Consider the following 20,624-nt stretch of genomic DNA (forward strand, 5'->3'; position numbering starts at 1 on the left):
AGTACTTTAATAAGGTATACCTTCTTATAGCAAGCAAGCTAATACACATAAGTAGGTACAATATGAGTACCACGGCTGCGGAGAAAAAATTACAAATTAAAGCAGCCCTTATATGTAGTATAAGTCTTCGTCTGCGTATTATATCGTATCAGATAACTCTTTAACGCCTCGCAATGTTTTGGTAGGTATTGTAGTGCTAAACTAACTCAGGTAGGTACATATTTTAAAGGCGAACAACGCTATGCTATCGTCGTCGGTTGGTTGGTTTTATTTTATGAAATGTAGGTATTTATTACATAGGTATATTTTCCTTTCCTACTCCCCTATACTCGTCTCTTTTTCCTTCACCACGTCATCATTCAGCCATTTCTTGCTATCGTCTTTTACCTCGAGAAAGCTCGGAAAGAGGGAGAAAAAGGGATGAGATCGAGTTGTAAAATATTCCGTAACAAATTAACACCTATATACTTTGGTTGGCGTATTAATGCGAGCAGATATGAATAACAGTACGAGGTACACTTCGGGCACGATTAATCTTTCATCGAAACAACTACGCGGCTAATTAAAATTTACCAACTTTAGGTATCTCTTTAAGTATATTAATAATTTAAGCACGTTTCGTTTTCACAAATGTACACACTTACTATACTACACATACTACATTTTATACCCTCCGACTCCTCATCGTCGTCGATACACTCCCGAGTACCTATATTCGCGTATACATTACACTATACAACCATAAGATATACATTATATGTGTACATATGTACCTTACCTCTACCTTACGAGTACTATTTTGCATAAATATACAGGTATAATATACGAGCAGGGCTCCATGCCATTTTCACACCGCACACACAGGAGAAAAGTCATCACTTCATGGTATACCTACCAACACGTGTATTACCCTACCCTAGATATATTTTCGTACACACCAAAAAGTTCTCTCGTTCAATCTGAAAATTTCTCCGCAGCAGCAACAATTCAACACGCCAATCTCAAACTGAACAGCTCATTTCACAATTGAATTAACCCGTCGTTAAATCGACTTATATACCCGCAGAACTATTATATTATATTACATGCATCCCCATCTCGTATACAGATATATTCTCAATATTATCTAGACGAAGAAGACCCCACAAAGAGGGCAACCGAGAAGGGGAAGTCATTCATCGATGAAATGTTTATAATTTGTTAAGAAAGTTTTCTCGTATTCAGAATTCAGATACACGTACCAACCCTTCCAGAAGCTACCCAGACCATCTCACAGCATCACCAACGTCTTCGGTATATAAGGCGATTTCAATTATTAAGCGAATCGATTCTCGTCTCATTATATACAGTACCTGTATTATTCTCGTAATACTATTCTATTTTACTTCTTTTACCTTGCACCTCATTGTAGTGCTACCTAGTCCTGCTTGACGTGATTTTATCTTTTTCTCTGTGTGTTTTTCCCGCTTCAATTTACGTAGGTAGGTAGGAAGGTACCTACCAACCCTGTTCTCACCTTCTTCATCAACCACTTCGTAAACCATTTGAAGAAATAATTACATTATCACGGTTCATTTCGTATTTATATACGTAAGATGCCGACGCGACGCGACTAATGGCTTCGTCGAGTTTTTAATTTATTTTTCAAATAATAGCTCGGTAATACGATTAGGAAATTTTTTCCATTCTGTATGCTGCTATAAGGTCTCGTCTGTGTCTTTGGTTTAAAAATGAGAAAAAAACGTCCTCGAAATAGGCACCACGTTTTGGACTTCTTTTATTTTTTTTATCACGCTAGAAAGTTGTCTCAGCCATCCCTCGTCCCTTCCTCAAATATCAGGATTTAGTTGAAAAGGTGGGTTCGCGACGTAATCAGCGAGTCGAACTCGCCACAAATAAGTGAAAAGAAAAACAACAATGGCGTAGGGCCAAAATATCGTGGCCGTGAATTTTTCCCATGTGCGAGAAGAAATTTTTTCGAGAGCAATTTTTTTAATACTTGGCAGACGATTTGAGCTACATTGATTATGATGCTCAATGCTGATTTTAAAGCAAGAAAAGTCTCACTTTTTTTCCCCTGCTACCTCAAGCAATGTTCGTACATGTGATTGACCCCCCCCCCCCTCAGACAGAGAAAAATCAAGAAAAATAAAAAAATGAGGGGGGAGTCGCTGAACACTTCTCAAAATATTTTCAATTTCTGTATCAAAATTCCTTCTAAATAACCCTATTCTCGGGAAAAAATCGCCAGAACTCCTGCAGTCTATGAAGAAAAGCTGGTTTTGTTCAAGATAACAGGGGAGATTTATTCTTGAGAAGAGGTCATTCGAAGCCATTCTAATATCTACAAAAATGATAGCTAAGAAATCGTTGACATTTTTTTTTATTCGTTTCACTTTTATTTCTCTCAACTACATACATGAGAGGAGCAGCCGAACTACTTGGAATACCAGCTGGGTGATGTTTTGGTATAGAATCTGGGTAATTTAGAAAAATTCTGACAGCAAAATTCACTATTTAAAAAAAATTATCACCGACTTTTTTTTATTTATTTAGGTAGGTATTCTTTTATTTTTCCAGTTTTGAAGGGCTCTGTGCAGGAGAGCTATCCTCGCTTGGAAGGGGGACCAACAGTGGTTTTCCCTTAAGAAGTGGCTATTTAGAAGATTTCTGATGCAAGAATTGAAAATTTTTAGTAAATATTTACTTAGATTTTTTTTTCAAGCTTGGTTGCTCACTAAAAACTTGATTTTCAATTAAGGAGTCAACATTTTCAAAGAATTATCCCTCCCCCACCACTTGAAAAACAACTGTTTTAGAACGTGGAAGCAAAAAAAATTACAGCAAAAATGTTCACAAAATGTACTTTACCCCTCCCCCTCCCCTCCAGGAATTTCCATTCCTTATTCCATGCACTGTCGATATTTTGATGCTTTTTTTAAATTCTTATTCTTCCAGGATGTCTTACTATAAAACCTTTAAATTTTCACTTGACATGCGGTACTTTTTTAGAACTTTTTGAAATTTTTGCAGAATGTTGAGCACAAAGCTCTTGAAATTTCATCACTTTTCTTCTCTCAAAAAAGTTTGGGGGCATTCTGAGGTAATTTGATGATATTCGGCAGAAACCATTATTTTGAGCTGAAAATCATTCGCGAAAATTGTTAGCTCTGGAAATGTCCCTGAGTAGGAGATATGGGCTCTCAAATATCGACAGACATCATTTCTAAACTCAGGTAATACTTCAGAATGCGGTTGAAAAGGTAGCAATTTTTTAGCCCTTTCCATTGTCAATTTCAAAAGAAATCTAAAAATCAGTAGGCACCTATATTCAAAATTTTGTAAATTTTTTTCGAATTTGGAAATTTATCAGCCACAATGACCATAAAATCAGTAACACTGCTTTCGAAAAGATTCCTACTCACCCCCCCCCCCCTTCCTCGGTGAAAACACAAAAATAATTTAAAATCATATTTTCCTGTTCAAATAAGAGAACTTGAAAATTTTGATCATCTCGATTATCAAGCAATTTCATAGATCTGACGAAGGAGTTCTTTGAACTGGGCTTTCCGATTTGAACAAAGCCATGTTGGGATGAAAAAGCATGTCCTGCGAAAGCCCCGTAACCAAGATTGCAGGTACTAATGTTTATTTTTGAAGGTTTAAAAATTTGTTTTTTTCACTTCGTCCGTCTGGGATACAGAAATTGGCCAAAAATTCACTTTTGAACTCGCACTCGTGGAATTTTACGGTAACCATTGGATGCGATCGGGAGGTAGCTCTCAAATAAGCATCGATCAACGTTACAGGTCCTGAAATCCATTCTTGAGTTTTCCAAAGTGATTCGAAGTTTCTGGAGAAGATTGAAAAATTTCTGGAGGCTCCAGAATGCCTCAAATTCAAAACACACCTTTAAAATTTTTCAAAAACAATCTAAAAAAACACTCACGCAATAGACGTGAGAAGACCGACTTTTCTTCAGATGAAAATCTTTTACGAACAAATTGACTTACTTTTTTTGAAACATTTGTATAGCAGTTAATCTGTTTACAATCGAATCGAATCATTTACGAACGATTGGTGAGTAAATAAATTGATTGATTTTTGGTGAATCATTCGCAAATGGATCAATTAATTTACGATTGATTCAGTTTTTGTGAAACTATCGTATGGGAATTGATCTGTTTTCAAGCGAAGTGAATCGAATCGAATCGAATCGAATCATTCACAACCGATTGGCGATTGAACAAGTTGATTGAATTCTAGGTGAATCAATCGCGAACGAATTGATTATTAGTTGGTGAATCATTCGTGATGAATTGATTCGTATAAGTGACTCGTTCGCGAATAAATTGAATCATTTAAGTAGCTCGTTCGCGAACGAATTGAATAATTTTTAGCGAATCGTTCGCGAACGAATTGAATGATCTTTGGTGAATCATTCGCGAACGAATTGAATAATTTTTTTGCGAATCGTTCGCAAACGAATTGATTTGTCTGAGTGACTCGTTCGCGAACGAATCGATTCATTTCCTTAATTTTTTTTGGTGGATCATTCACAAAGGAATTGAATAATTTTTGGTGAATCATTCGCGACGAATTGATTCGTATAAGTGACTCGATCGTGAACGAATTGAATAATTTTTGGCGAATCGTTCGCGAACGAATTGATTTGTCTAAGTGACTCGTTCGCGAACGAATCGATTCATTTCCTTAATTTTTGGTGAATCATTCACAAAGGAATTTAATAATTTTCGGTAAATCATTCGCGAACGAATTGAATAATTTTTGGTGAATCATTCGCAAACGAATTGATTCATAAATTGAAGAATTGATCAATTCGTTCGCGAATGGTTCTTTCAAAAAATTAATCAATTCGTCCATGAATGACAAATCGAAGAAAATCTGATGAATTCATCATCTACAAAATTAAAGTAGGTAAAAATCAACTCTTCAGCATACTCGTAAATGTAAATGAAATGATCCATTTCGAATGAAATTCGATAAGAATTATTTTTTCGATCTCTCGCTCACTCTTTTTAAATCCACGTTTCACCCCATTTCTAATCAAGCATCAAGGACACATTTTCAAGGTTCAAGCACATACCAAATTTTCCACGTATGCATCCACATCTCCACACATTAAACAACAATAAAGGCTCTTATTCCATGTATAAGTCGTAACTATGTTCAGCATGCAAGATACTATATGGGTATTCCCTCCTACCCTCGAAAAAGCTCAGGATAGAGAAAAGGAGCAGGAAAACACACCGTATAGGTGAAGTAAGGTACATATAAGGTACTATACCGACGACGAGAATATATTTGCAAAATGAATACCCCGCAGGGACACGTAATAAGCTAAAATAGGGTTTTATCTTACACCGTAAATCTTAATACCGTTTAAAAGCAAATCCGTTATCTATCCCTTCAATAACTTTTGTAAAATCATTAGCGTTTATGCATTTAAACTAGTAAGTCGGCGTGTATAGGTAAGTCTTCCAAGGGGTTGCCCCTACCCTCTACCCTTAATATGATCGATGCGTTGCTGGCTGCGTGCTGCTGTGCTGCTGATGTAAAAGTTACGTACTTGAAAACCGCCTATAACGACCGTGAAGATGCCTTTCAGTCGCACGTTCTATCAATTTCACGTTACGTCGCTCATCATCGTCGTCGTGTGGTATGCCTAGCTCATCACTGTGATCGTGAGAGGTGAAAAAATTCTTCAATTTTTCGGGGTAATTTCTCCAGAAAATTTATTCGGGCTAATTTATCGGTTTAAAAGTCTTTCTGAATGACAATTTTTTTTCAGTGTGAATGAATTTTTTAGAGCAAGGGAATGTTTTGTGAGAAGAAAAACTCGATAAAAAAGACAAATCATCTCACAAATATTAATTTATTTTCTAGATACTCGAGAACATCCACGAGATTATACCATTTCCCTTAAGATGAATAAAATTTGACCAATTTTTTTCCTCCTCGTTGTGTACACACTAGACCTATTTCGTTTAATGAAACGACACGTTGACGACACAAATGATAAAGGGGATGAGGAAAAGGGGGAGATCTCTATTCTGCCGTGATAACGAATATTTTCCACAAAGGTGGTCTTTTCACCTTTATGTCTTTTTTCGACGTAGTAAAAATAAGCGACCGACACGTGAACTAAAAACTGCGAGTAACAATATACGCGCGATATAGTTTTAATATATGAACGTTATGCTACGTAACTTATACTATGTGTATAGTTAAATTATACACGCGCGTCCGCTTATGCCATATAGTATATACTACGATGTTTTAAAGTTGGAAAAGCAGGCTACAGTTTTACCCCTCCCCTCATACCCTGCCATCGGCTAATTCTCTTTGTACTCTCGCTTACTGTTCGCAAAAAAGCTTACGGCGATGGAATTTTTCCTACTAGCGGTGTTAGTGCAGCCGTCGACACATATGACGTTCCCAAACACAATACGTGATAGAGCTTTTTACTAGTTGATGGTTGATGTGGCGCTGAAAATGTTGCAATTTTTGAAAATTTTCCCAGAACTCGGTTCGAAGTTTCTTTTGTTTTTCAATTTTATTCAATACGAAAAATTATTTCGGATTCCATCATCCAGTATCTTCTCGGTCGATCCTGGTTTTTTTTTCTTTAAAATTTTGAGCTGAGGAGACACTCATTCAAATCCAAAACATCAATGGAACCTCAGTTCTCAGCAAGCATGAATTAGTGATAGAGAATCGGTATGTCACACCTCATGTGAGTTTTCGAAGACGTTGATTCTGATTATGAAATCACCTAGTTTAATCATAATAATATCAAAATTGAACTCTCCTGAGCCTCAAAGGGGGCTTGGAGTCCCAAATTCTCAAAGAAATGTGACGTGGGTATCGAAATACACTACATAACTAAAATTTAACTCCATCCTGAGAGTTCCAAAAAGGGAGCTTGGAGCTCAAGACTTAAAAAAATGCAATATGGGCATCGAAATACAGGTTTTTGAAAGTGCTCTTCCGATTTTCAAACGGCTGACTCCAAAATTGAAATTGAACCCCATCCTGAGAGTCCCAAAAGGGGAGATCGGAGCTCCAAAATTTTAATAAATGCACTATGACGATCGAAATACTAATTTTTGAAGGAGCTGCTTCATCATTCTGAAATCCATTAAATCACGAAATCAATACTTATTGAGCTTTCTAGAAGAGGATTTGGGCTCAAAATTTTCAAGAATTTCTTTGACAGAAAATTCATAGTGAATACTGAATTGAATTTTATTCGGAATACGAAGAAGGGGGACATTTTAAAAATGAGTCTTTTTGTCCTTTTAGAACGTTTTGTCATTGCAATTCAATGACTTCTTTAATCCTAGTACCAAAAAATGAATGATTAAATACGAGTCTGAAAAAATAATTTTGACTCTGTAGAACACATGTAAGGGGAGAAGAATCTATAAGCCCTAAATGTTTCTTCCGAATTTTTTCGACCGAAAAATCGGTGGGGGATTAAACATGCTTAAAACTGCGAAGATGATATTTTACTGACTATTCTTTAGAATTAACAAGTGGATCTGTTTTCAAACGAATTGTTTAGGCCTGCGTATAAATTAATTCAATTCTCAGTGAATTGTTCGTGAAAGTATTAATTCATTGAAGGGAATCATTCATGAACGAATTGATCAATTTTTTTGAAAGAACCGTACGCGAACGAATTGATTATTTCTTCAATTTAGGAATCAATTCGTTCGCGAATGATTCACCAAAAATTATTCAATTCGTTCGCGAACGATTCACCCGAAATCACTCAATTCTTTCGTGAATGAATCACCAAAAATTAAGGAAATGAATCGATTAGTTCTCAAACGAGTCACTTATTCGAATCAATTCGTTCGCGAATAATTCACCAAAAATTATTCAATTCATTCGCGAACGATTCACCCGAAATCACTCAATTCGTTCGTGAATGATTCACCAAAAATTAAGGAAATGAATCGATTCGTTCGCGAATGAGTCACTTATACGAATCAATTCGTTCGCGAATGATTCACCAAAAATTATTCAATTCGTTTGCGATTGATTCGCCCAAAATTACACAATTCGTTCGTGAATGATTCACCAAAAATGAAGGAAATGAATCGATTCGTTCGCGAATAAGTCACTTATACGAATCAATTCGTTCGCGAATGATTCAACCGAAATTACTCAATTCGTTCGTGAATGATTCACCAAAAATAACTAAATACGTTCGTGAATGATTCGCCGAAAATTAGGTAAATGAATTGATTCGTTCGCGAACGAGTCACTTATACAAATCAATTCGTTAGGTGAATGATTTACCAAAAATGATTCAATTCGTTCGCGAATGATTCATAAGCTAATAATCAATTTGTTTTCGAGTGATTTAGCTAGAAATCAGTCAATTTTTCAATCGGTTTGTGAATGATTTGTTTCGATTCCATTCACTCCGTTTGAGAACAGATCAGGTAGATATACAATAGTTACACAAAAAACCGAATCAATTGTAAATTGATTGATCCGTTTGCGAATGATTCTTTAGGAATTCAATCAATTTATTTAATCACCAATCGGACTCTAGTTGAACAATACGTAACTCGAAATCGAAATATCAACCAATTGGAAGTAGGTATTATTTTCAAAAAAAAAAAAAAAAAAATGATATTAAGTTGTTAGAAAAATTAAGAAAATGGCGTCAAAATTCTAGAAGGGTGGAGGAAGGGGGGATGAAATCATGTAGCTGATGACACAAAATATTGGCCTGGAAGGGGGCAAAACCAAATTTTCGGGCATGAAAAATCGAATTATAATTAAAGGTAATTTTTTGAAAACCTTTCTCGTGATGTGTGATATATGATGATTTTATGAAAATGAAGGTAAGATCACTGATCAATGCGAAACGAGAGCGAACATTTTCCGAAAAAAATGGGAGGTGCATGTCCACGGCCCCCCCACCCCCACCGATAGACTTCAAAAATATGCCATTCGTTTGTGCTACGTTTGTGCTGGTTTGTGCTGAAAAGATTTTCGTTTGTGCTGCCCCCCTTCCCGAGATAATTGAGAAAACTTTTGGGGGGGCTGCAGACATGGGAGCCCCCCCACTTTCTGCTAGGAGGTCCGAAATGGTGTCAATCGTTTGTGCTACGTTTGTGCTGGTTTGTGCTGAAAAGCTTTTAGTTTGTGCTGCTCCCCTTCCTGTGGTATCGAGGGGTTATTTGTGGGGGGCCGTAGACATGAATTTTAAAAAAGGGGTTAGACGAAAGTTTGAAAAGAGAAAAATAGATGTATCTATTGTGCTTCGTTTGTGCTGGTTTGTGCTGCCACCCATAACCCTATAACTCCACCCTCTTCCCCCCCTGAAATAGGGCTTTTCACCATTTATCAAGATTTTTAAAAAAAATCGAAATTTGATCTACGCCCCCCAGGAAATATTCTATTTAAACCCCGAGGGACACTTCTACCAATTTTCAGATTTTTTCGACAATTTTTCGAAATTTTGTACTTAGTCGAACATAGACTGAAATTTCTTCAACTCAGACTCGAGTTTTTTGAAAATTTGAAAAAACATGAATTTGATCTACGCTCTCTAGAGAGCTGAAATTTTGCACAGCTGTTCTTGAGGGTTTGAGCAGACGGCTCGATTTTTTTCGACTTCAAAAATGAAATTCTATCCCTCCATCGGGGGCACCAAAAATTTGGACACCCCCCCCCCCTAAGGACTGCTAGGGGTTGAAATTTGAACGGGGCTAAATATGAATGAAGAATAAGCTCTGGAGAACCTCTAAAAAAAAGGGTCACACGGGATCAGAATTATTCTTCGGAGCTCGTATCTCTTAAACATACGGCCCAAGAAGTCAATGTGATGATAAAACGTACTACAATCACAAAAATACCGATTTTAAAAATTTTTGTACACTTATAACCCCTATTCTTCTCACGCTCATTAGTCTGTCTCGAGTCCTTCGTATCCCAAATACATACAATTATTTGAGTATTCACTTCGACTTTTAAGTCAAAAAAGTTCTCAAATTCGAAAAATTTTCATAATTAAAAAAAACTTGGTGCGCCTCAGGAGCCACTTGGAGTAGAAATTTTTCTGCGATGTTCACCCCATCACGCGGTTTTTCCAGTTTCATGATGCAAAAAGACGACCATACCAAATTTTACTCATAATCGAATATTTTTCCTAGTTTTGACCTCAATTTCGGGGGCTTAGTTCCCCTCTTCCTACCTCAATTCTTTCTCGTCCAAAATGCATCGTAATTAAGCAAGTACACTTGATATAGGTAGGCATATGATTTGCAAGTAAAAACTTTTTTTTCGAATCATCATGCTGAAAAATAAATTTGTCGTGTTTCTCATACCTACCTATGTTAATTTCCATAAAAAACGGGGGATTTTGGACACGGGTCAAAATAAAATTTTGGAGCTATTTTCAGAATCTTATTTTTTGGCGATTATGAATCAATCTAGCTACTGGGAGCGATGAAATTCGAAAAAAAATCATCGTGCGTATAATTAAGGACCACGTACTCGGGGGGGGGGCTATCTTACCTCATCTCTTAAGATCTGCATGTCCGTCTCAGGTGTTCCGTATCTCAGATATAATAAAGATTCGCTTATATTTTTCATTTTAAAAAAATCTAAATTCAGCAAATATTCATTGCGTCTTGGAAAAATTTTGAGACTCAACTACGTGAGTAAGAAATCCAAGCCTCAAAGAACAATTCAGACCTGCATGATACCCATGAGAGGTCACAATTGTTCTCCAGAGCTTATTCTTCATTCTAATTTGGCCCCGCTCAATTTCAACCCCTAGCGAACCTTGGGGGGAGGGGTGTCCAAATTTTTGGTGCCCCCGATGGAGGGATAGAATTTCATTTTTGAAGTCGAAAAAAATCGGGCCGTCTGCTCAAACCCTCAAGAACAGCTGTGCAAAATTTCAGCTCTCTAAAGAGCGTAGATCAAATTCATGTTTTTTCAAATTTTCAAAAAACTCGAGTCTGAGTTGAAGAAATTTCAGTCTATGTTCGACTAAGTACAAAATTTCGAAAAATTGTCGAAAAAATCTGAAAATTGGTAGAAGTGTCCCTCGGGGTTTAAATAGAATATTTCTTCAATATGGACCTGGGGGGCATCAGTAAGGTATCTGTAGGGGGGTCCATATGGAAGGCTAAATTTGAATTTTGAGGTCGAAAAAAATCGAGCCGTCTGCTCAAACCCTCAAGAACAGCTGTGCAAAATTTCAGCTCTCTAGAGAGCGTAGATCAAATTCATGTTTTTTCAGATTTTCAAAAAACTCGAGTCTGAGTTGAAGAAATTTCAGTCTATGTTCGACTAAGTACAAAATTTCGAAAAATTGTCGAAAAAAATCTGAAAATTGGTAGAAGTGTCCCTCGGGGTTTAAATAGAATATTTCTTCAATATATGGACCTGGGGGGCATCAGTAAGGTATCTGTAGGGGGGTCCAAAACAATGGGGGGTCCATTTGGGGGTCTAAATTTGAATTTTGAGGTCGAAAAAAATCGAGTCGTCTACTCAGACCCTCAAGAACAGCTGTGCAAAATTTCAGCCCTCTGGGGGGCGTAGATCAAATTTCGATTTTTTTAAAAATCTTGATAAATGGTGAAAAGCCCTATTTCAGGGGGGAAGGGGGTGGAGTTATAGGGTTATGGGTGGCAGCACAAACCAGCACAAACGAAGCACAATAGATACATCTATTTTTCTCTTTTCAAACTTTCGTCTAACCCCTTTTTTAAAATTCATGTCTACGGCCCCCCCACAAATAACCCCTCGATACCACAGGAAGGGAAGCAGCACAAACTAAAAGCTTTTCAGCACAAACCAGCACAAACGTAGCACAAACGATTGACACCATTTCGGACCTCCTAGCAGAAAGTGGGGGGGCTCCCATGTCTACAGCCCCCCCAAAAGTTTTCTCAATTATCTCGGGAAGGGGAGCAGCACAAACGAAAAACTTTTCAGCACAAACCAGCACAAACGTAGCACAAACGATTGACACCATTTTGGACCTCCTAGCTAAAAGTGGGGGGGCTCCCATGTCTACAGCCCCCCCAAAAGTTTTCTCAATTATCTCGGGAAGGGGGGCAGCACAAACGAAAATCTTTTCAGCACAAACCAGCACAAACGTAGCACAAACGAATGGCATATTTTTGAAGTCTATCGGTGGGGGTGGGGGGCCGTGGACATGCACCTAAAAATGGGTCCAAGAAACGTAAAAACGTTCATTTTTGCACGTTTAATTTTAAATTTTTTATCGAAAGGAAGGCCGATATCTCTCTTCACATATCTTCCCCCCCCCCCAACGTTGAACGTCCCACTGTGTGTAGAAACCTTTAAAAATCATAAAAAAAATTAAAATTTGTTGACCATAAAATTTGCTAAATTTGCTTTCAAAAAACTGTCAGAAATGGCTCAAAAATTGATCAAATTCTTAGTGTACATAACTCTTCAAAATCAAAAAAAAATCAACCAAATTGCTTTTCAAGTTACCAAAAAAAACAGCTAAACTGGTGCAAAAGCAAGTAAAAAGTAGCAAAAAATTGACAAAACGATGCTGAAGTTCTGTAAATTTTGTCCTTTGTAAGAATTGCACAAAATCTGCAATAAAACTGAGATAAAAATCTAGAAAATCACGAAAAAAACTCAGAAAGGTAATCAAAATTTCAAATAACCCGAAATTCGCAAAGAACATTGCTTCAATAAGATTGAAAGTCGCCACAAACGCTAAAAATGTTGAAAATTACTGCTGGAATTTTTTCATTGTGAATATTGCACAAGATACCATACTGACAAAATCACTTGAAAAATTTATCAAAAATTTGCAAAATCGAGACTAGACTACAGGTTGAAAATTTCAACGAAAATTTGGTGAAATTCATACAAGAATATTGAAAATTTCCAAAATCGAGGCAAATGAGTGGTTGAAAATTCCATTGAAAAAATGGAAAAAACTTCTGATGCGAAAATTACCAGAAACAAAAAAATATCCACTAAAGAAAGCGCAACAAAATTTTTGAAATTGGGGTAAAAAAAATTAATCATAGATTTTTGATTTTGATTTAACAATTTTTTCCCAATTTTTTTTAATCTGACAGTTGAGAAATTTTCTAAATTTTTTTATGTTGATACGAGGCTTTGAGAAAACACTAAAATTCACACAAAATTGGTACGATTTTTTGAGAATTGAGAGCTCGATGGACCTTATTTGTATTTTTTGTGGGAAACTATGAAAATATATTAAAAAGGAATTCTTTTTTTTTGATTGGAGGTAACGAGTTAAGGAGAAATTTTCAGACATTCATTTTCAAATTATCGCTCACACGATTTTAGAATCACTACAATAAAGTAGAATTGAAAAAAAGAAGAATCGACTCCAAAAAAACCTCACCTTTTCATACGAAAATTGGCAACAAAATCATATTACAGCGAAAAAAAATTGGTTATCTTCGATTAAGTTACCTACAACTACATCAATTGAAACAAGCAATATTTCACCAAAACACGAGCATCCCGTATGTTCCATCGACCACATTACCCTGACAATTTCTTAAAACGACATTTCCCCTTCAATCTGTTCTTCTCCTCTTCACTCCTCCTCACTCTTCCTCCTTGAAAAAAAAATAGAAAACTTTAAAAACGACCATTATCCAATAATCCCACCAGTCACGATATTTGCGTCAAAATCTCACATGACGACATTTGCAAACGTGTGTACTCGCACCATAGGGTACAAACAAAGTCAAAACACCGAGCAATTTTACCATAGTATCGTCTTCGATGAAGTTATCATTTGTCACGCTATCGTTATCGCCTCAATACAAGTACTTACTTCACAGAACACTCACATAATGTACCCTCTTTCTGACATTTTCGCTTCCTCTTCCCTTATGAAAATACATCGTGACAAGTTATCAAAACATAAGCACAAGCAAAAACCTCAAAATATTCTCTCTTCTCACTTTTAAGACGTAAAAAAAAAAATCTGCCCTCGAAATTCAAACAACTCTATCTCACCTCGTTCTTTATTCTCGTCTCTTTTTTTCAGCTCAAAATAATATTAAAAGTTGGTTAATTTACGAAGAGCTACGTGTTTGATTATTCTCATTGGAATTAAACTCACCTCGTTCTTAGGTAATTTTTCTACCGTACATATTACCTTGAAAAAAGTAAAAAATCCAAAGTTCGCCAAATTTAAGGCGTTTACAGGCAGAAAAAAATTAATTGGTTCGAATTAACGTCGCTTGCGCGCCTCGAAACGTCAACTACACGAAAATCGTAACGTTTGAAAAATCCAGAAATTGACATCTCAAAGTGGTAGGTATTCCTTTTATTTTCACTTTTTTTTTTCATTTTCTCGAATGAAGAAAAAACACTCACACGACACGATTTCCTGACATCGTCGTAACGAACTTATTAAATTTGTGCTTTTTTTTCGCTTTCCTATTTTATAGTACCAGGTTTGTTATTACGACGTCAAACACTTTGTACTTTTCGACGTATACCAACTACTCGTACCTAGATCTTGCAAAAACCTAAACGTATCGTTTCTCGAGACCTGTACGAGCTATTGTAATGCTTTTAGCGAGCTAAAAATGCCCTTAAATTGGCTCCATGTAACGCGTATCGGGATAAAATTAATAATTATCGAGTAATCCTTTCAATGAGCGTATAAAACGACCAAATGTATATAGTATCCTTTTACCCCCATCCGTTTAAAGCCTTTTTTTCAAGTCATCGTCGTGTAGGAAAAAAACACACATTACGTCATATCCCTTCTTCTAATCCTTTCTGGGGGTATTTTTTTTTTTTTTTTGAGAACCACTGGCTACGATGGTCTAAAAAGACGCGAGATACGAAGTTTCGCAGCTACCTTACATGGTCGTTTACGGTCGAGAATGGCAGCCGAGTGCATTTTTCCCAAATGGCCAGTTTTTATGTTGGCTTTTATGGTACATTAACTAATAATCCTCAATTCGGGCCAAGATTAAAAGCTAATAAATATTATATTTTAATGGGGGGTCGGTCCGATTCGAAAGGCTCGACCAGGCCGAGCGCAACTCGTACACATACTACACGCACAGCACAGCACGTCAAATCCACTAACTCTCTATCTCGTATGATTTCGCCTTGTTTTCCAATCCTTCGCCTTGCCCCTTCTGCCCTCACAAATCCGCCTCACCAGCCGGAAAAATTCCTTTATCGTATTTTACGAGTACAACCGAGGCTTTGGTTTTTTCGATAATTTTATCATCCGAATATTGCCAATTTACAGCACACACATTCGTATACGATTTCTATTTTAGTTGTTTTTTTTTCACGTTGCAGCGAAACCAATGTCGGGCTCGAATATTGAAAAATATTTCCATTTTCGCGCCTTTCGAAATTCATTCCACTCTACAGACTGTGATCGTGACAATAGCTTAAAAAAATTTCCCACTATGTACGATCATTGCCTCGCAGCGGCGTTAAAAGTCACTCGAGGTATTCTGCAATAATACGAGTACCTATTCGTATCGTCGAACGTTGATCTTCTCAAAAGACGAATAGAAAAACAATTCGAATACCTCAAAAATTGCTTCGTGATAACATTTATTAAAAATACAAAGCTCGCTGAAGAAATATCGCCTAGTCGGGGCAATAAAAGTTCAACGCGTTTTCAAATATTTATTCAAAAGTTTTGCCACAAAGCGAGCCTGCGAGTCGAAAAAAAAGAGAAAAATAACAACTAACAAGGTTGATGCCACCAAACCTGCGTATAAAGGCTGAACAAAAATTGCCTTGGAACAACCTATACAATATATAATAAATTTGTTATACTAAAAAGAGAATTTCTTTATACGAATGTCATTATTTTATTCGTATGTGTTTCGTTGCCCTGCTTTTACTTTTCTTTTTGTTGATGTTTTGTTTTTCATCCACGTGGACTTTTTTTTTTTCTTTAAAAAGCAAGCATAGTACGAAATATTGTGAGTTTCCAAGGGAGATAACTATTGTTTTGTTGTACAGTATCGCAGCAAAAAGGTCGTTGAAACGATTCCTCTTTAAAGGCATTTATTATAGTTTGCGTTGATTTGGTTCGAATATATGTAGGTAGGTACTTAATGACATTTGTATCAAAAAGATAACGAAGAGTCGAAGAACCAATTATTAAAACAAGTAGGTAGGTACCGAATAAAAAGTTTTGGCGAGGAAAAAAAACAAAGTTGTGACCTGAAATGAATTACAGGTGGAATTTTGGTCTAATTACCAGTGAATATCACGAAATAGTAAGTATATGTAATAAAAGGAGAATTTATCATTTAAATTAATACATCTTCCAAGTATCACAGGTATCTAAATAATTTTCAATTTTCAAATAATTTTTTTTTTTAAATCAATGGTCGGAATATCCAAACTCCAAGAAAAATTTTTCGTAGAGTTATAAAACTCATTTGTGTGTTTAGGTCAAAAATTATCAAAAAAATAAAAGAACCAAGCCAAGAGTTCAAAAAAAATTGATTTGGTAGTATCAATTCGAAAATATGTACTTACACGTGAGATTTGCTAAGCCCAACAAATTTACCAAAGACGCAATTTTTCTGACATATTTTCTAGCATCAGGGAAGTGGTTTTTTTTTTTTTTGAAAACTCGAATATAAGATTTGTTTTTCAATTTAAACTTGAAAAATAATTTTTTTCAAAATTTTGAAGCACTTGTTCCAAAAGTTCTTGAAAAGTTGGAAATCTATGGTACATTTTGATAATGGCGAGACATTTTTCCATTTTTGGCTAAACGTAAGACAATGGCAATTTTAACAAAAAGTTGAGTTTTTCAGCAGTTTTATTGGAAACGTATCGAAGCTTTCTGGCAATTTTTAGCCTAAAAGGTCAGACTTTGACAATTTTTGTTGAAAAATGAAAATTTTTCTCTATACTTTGGGGGAGAAAACAAGATCCTGTAATGGGTAGCTGATTCTGGCAAAAATCGAGAATTTTCCCAGAAAATACCCCCCCCCCCCCCCCAACACAAAAAAATAATAATCAAATAACTTGAAACTGCGAGGAAATTTTTTTCAATTTGTAGGCAAGTAGGTAGGTGTTTCAATTTTTTCATTTTTATGATTTTTTATTTTATGGACTTTTTAAAAAAATTTCAGGCAAGTTTCGAGCAAAATTCATGACTTTTTCATGACTTTTATGGCTTTCATGACCATTAGACATCCTGTAAACATCCACGATTTCTTCAATCTCACCCCATGACCATTTTCCCAACCGCTTTTCCTCTGACAACTGAATTCTCGAATCAGATTTCCCAAATTAATATTCCCAGGACTCTTCCTATTCCTCGAAATTAATTTTCTCTAAAAACTTACTTTAAAAAATAAATGTAAGAAAACTTGTTGCAATTTTAGTCAACTTGAGTATTGAGCAACAATTTTAGGCAATTTTAACAAAAAAAAAAAACACAAGTCTTCCTTCCAATTATGATAATGAGGTAGCATTTTTTGGGGGACAAATTATGACAAGGGAAAAAAGGTCTTTTTAAGATTTTTGCAAAAAAAAAAAACAACTATACAATTTGGTAATTTTGACAGAAAACTCGACTTTTGACCACAAAAAATGAGTCGTTGCTTCAGGTTTAACAAAAAAGTAGGTTTTTTCGCAGTTTTGATTTTTAAAAAGTGCGATTTTCAAGTTCCCTCCTAATTTTGACCGAAGCTGATTTTTTGTTTGCAATTTTGACAAAAAAGCTCATGATTTACTTGGGAATTGAGGATTCCCTAAATGTTTCTAGAACGATTACTCAAGTTGATTTCCATAGCCAAATTTAAAGACGATGAAACAAAAGCCTAATTTGATGGAAATTTTCTATAAATGTTCTCATATGTACTTACACATGAAAATTTTCCAATTTCCTGCATTTGGATATTTTTGAAACTCGCGAAGAAAAAATTTGAACGCAACATTTTATTTTCATTCCACAATTCGACAGCGCATATTTTTACATCACCACAAAATTGGAATAAAATAAATTCAGATATCGCGAAGTTTTTGATTTCGAAAATTTTTTTATCAATGTTTCGAAATTCAGAAAAATTTGATAATGAATAAATTTCATTATGTTTTAAATGAAGAAACGGTTGCATTTTTGGTAGAGTAAAAATTTGTGTAGACGAGCGAAAGCGCAAAAATTGTAAATTTATTTTGTTGAAATTTAATAAAATTTTAGAATTTGGAGGTGAAAATGAGATGTAAAAGCGTCTCATACCAATCTAAAAAATTAAAAAAATCACTAAATTTTTAAAATTCAATTCCAAAAATAAATTATTAGAGACATCAATCAATTTTCATCTATTCTACACACAACTCCACAGTCTTCCAAAATAAAAATTTTTTCAGTTGCAAAATTTTCATGCTGCGAAGAAACAAAAAGGTTTTTACGCTTCAACTGAAATTCCAAAAATTCAAAATGAAAATTTTTATTAGAAGAATCGAACTTTTTAAAAAGAGTCATCGATTCAAAGTTCGATTTTTTTTAAAAAAAAGTTTCAAAAGGGTTGATTCGGAACTCTCTTTCATGCTAATTCCCCCAAAAATCAAATGTAAACATCGATAAAATTTCAAACAAGTAAAAATACCTAGAGTGTTTTTTAAGTTTTTGAAGATGACCCACCCGGAGAAAAATTTGAAAAAAAAACAATTATAGTACTTATGCAGATATTTTTGAAAGAAAAAAATGTTGTGTACCGGAATTAGGTTTGGAGGTACCGCGGTTTCAAATTTTCTTTTGTCAATATCCCCCCTCCCACAGTGGGCTGTGAGAACCCTCAAAACGAGCGTAATTCAAAAACTTACAATGAACTCTAAAACAATGGTACAATGATATCCTCCCTTATGTTTTTGGGGTCGCAGAATACGAATTTGACAATATTATTTTGTAGGTGGGCGGGTGAGGGGGTGAAGGGGGCGAAAAATTCAAAATTTGACTATAATGATGTGTGATAAGTCGAAATGTATGTTTTTGAGGGTGTAGATCACGAATCTGACAATATTTTTTTCATAGGGGGTCAATGGTGGGGGCTGAAGGGGGTGAAAACGGTGAAAAATTCAAAATTTGACTATAATGATGTGTGATATGTCAAAATGTACCGAATATGAATAATTAAACTAAAAGTGAGTAATTTTCATCAATTTACTCGATTTTAGTTGTTATAAAGTAATTATAGAGGTATAATTTACGTTGAAACTCCGTTTTTTGCCTACTCTGCTGCATAGTAAATAGGAATAGAAAAAATTTTTGCACGTAGATGCACGGGAAATTCCAGTGGCTGGTAATACTTAAGATAGTGTATTTCAAGATGTTAATTGCCATTTTTGCCCTAAAGTGCCCCCGCGACCTCCACAGTCGATTATAGTGAAAAATTTTGGTGAATTTCGTTAAAATGTGACAAATTTTTTCTTCCAGGGACTTTGACGGCACCCCAATAGAAAATTCTTCATCCCCCACCCTTCACCCCTTCTACACCCTCGAAAACGTACATTTTGACATGTCACACGTAATTATGGTCAAATTTTGAATTTCTCACTGTTTTTACCCCCTTCATCCCCCACCATTCACCCCTACGAAAAAAATATTGTCAAATTCGTGATCTACATCCTCAAAAACATACAATTCGATATATCACACATCATTATGGTCAAAATTTGAATTTTCACCCCCTTCATCCCCCACCATTCACCCCTACGAAAAAAATATTATCAAATTCGTGATCTACAACCTCGAAAACATGCATTTCAACATATCACACATCATAATAGTCAAATTTTGAATTTTTCGCTCCCCTCACTCCCTCACCCCCACCCCTACAAAAAATATTGTCAAATTCGTATTCTGTGACCCCAAAAACATAAGGGAGGATATCATTGTACCATTTTTTTTAGGGTTCATTGTAAGTTTTTGAATTACGCCCGTTTTGAGGGTGCTCACAGCCCACTGTGCCCCCCCCCCTGGAGGGCCAAAAAAATTTGAAAAAAATTAACGTTGCTGGACTTATGTCTCCACAATGTGAGGAAGGAGATGAGGTGGGGAGATTTTTTTGGCTTCAACATTTTTTTTTAAAAGGCACCCAACAATGTTTTATCAAAATTTCAAAAATCTCAGGACAAGGGCATTTCACCTATTTTAACCTAGAATACCCTTTTCTCGACTTATCAACATCTAACTGCAAACAGCACTTCTGAAAAAATCCTCACTGCCATTTCATTACCACTTAAATTCGTCCAAATTAACATCAATTTACCCACCCCTAGTTGTTTTCGTTAAAAAACCAAGCACTCCGTCCAGTTCACTGGTCATTGGATAATTTCCTTCATTCTTCGACGGATGAAAAAAAAAACAGCACCGAATTAAATACTCAATCAAGCCAGCAAAGCTGAATTCATTCGTTTCATCTATAGTCGAGTCCGTGTCCGAAAACCGAGAGAGAGAGAAAAAAAAGAGTAAACGCAGCCCAGCGATCATCTCACGCGTAAAAAATACGAACTCATTAAAGTCGGGCGTCGTAGTCGTCGGTAAAACGGAGAGGAAAAAACCATCGTTAGCCTTGAAGCCT

At 35.7% G+C, this 20,624-nt stretch overlaps 1 protein-coding gene across 4 annotated transcripts in view; it reads right to left on the bottom strand.

Moving 5' to 3' along the window:
* The window catches only part of LOC135847117 (hemicentin-1-like), a 577,043-nt gene that overhangs the window by 84,809 nt on the left and 471,610 nt on the right, over window positions 1–20,624 (bottom strand). The window lies entirely within an intron of this gene.

This window comes from Planococcus citri, chromosome 5 (assembly GCF_950023065.1).
Source record: "Planococcus citri chromosome 5, ihPlaCitr1.1, whole genome shotgun sequence".
NCBI lineage: Eukaryota > Metazoa > Arthropoda > Insecta > Hemiptera > Pseudococcidae > Planococcus > Planococcus citri.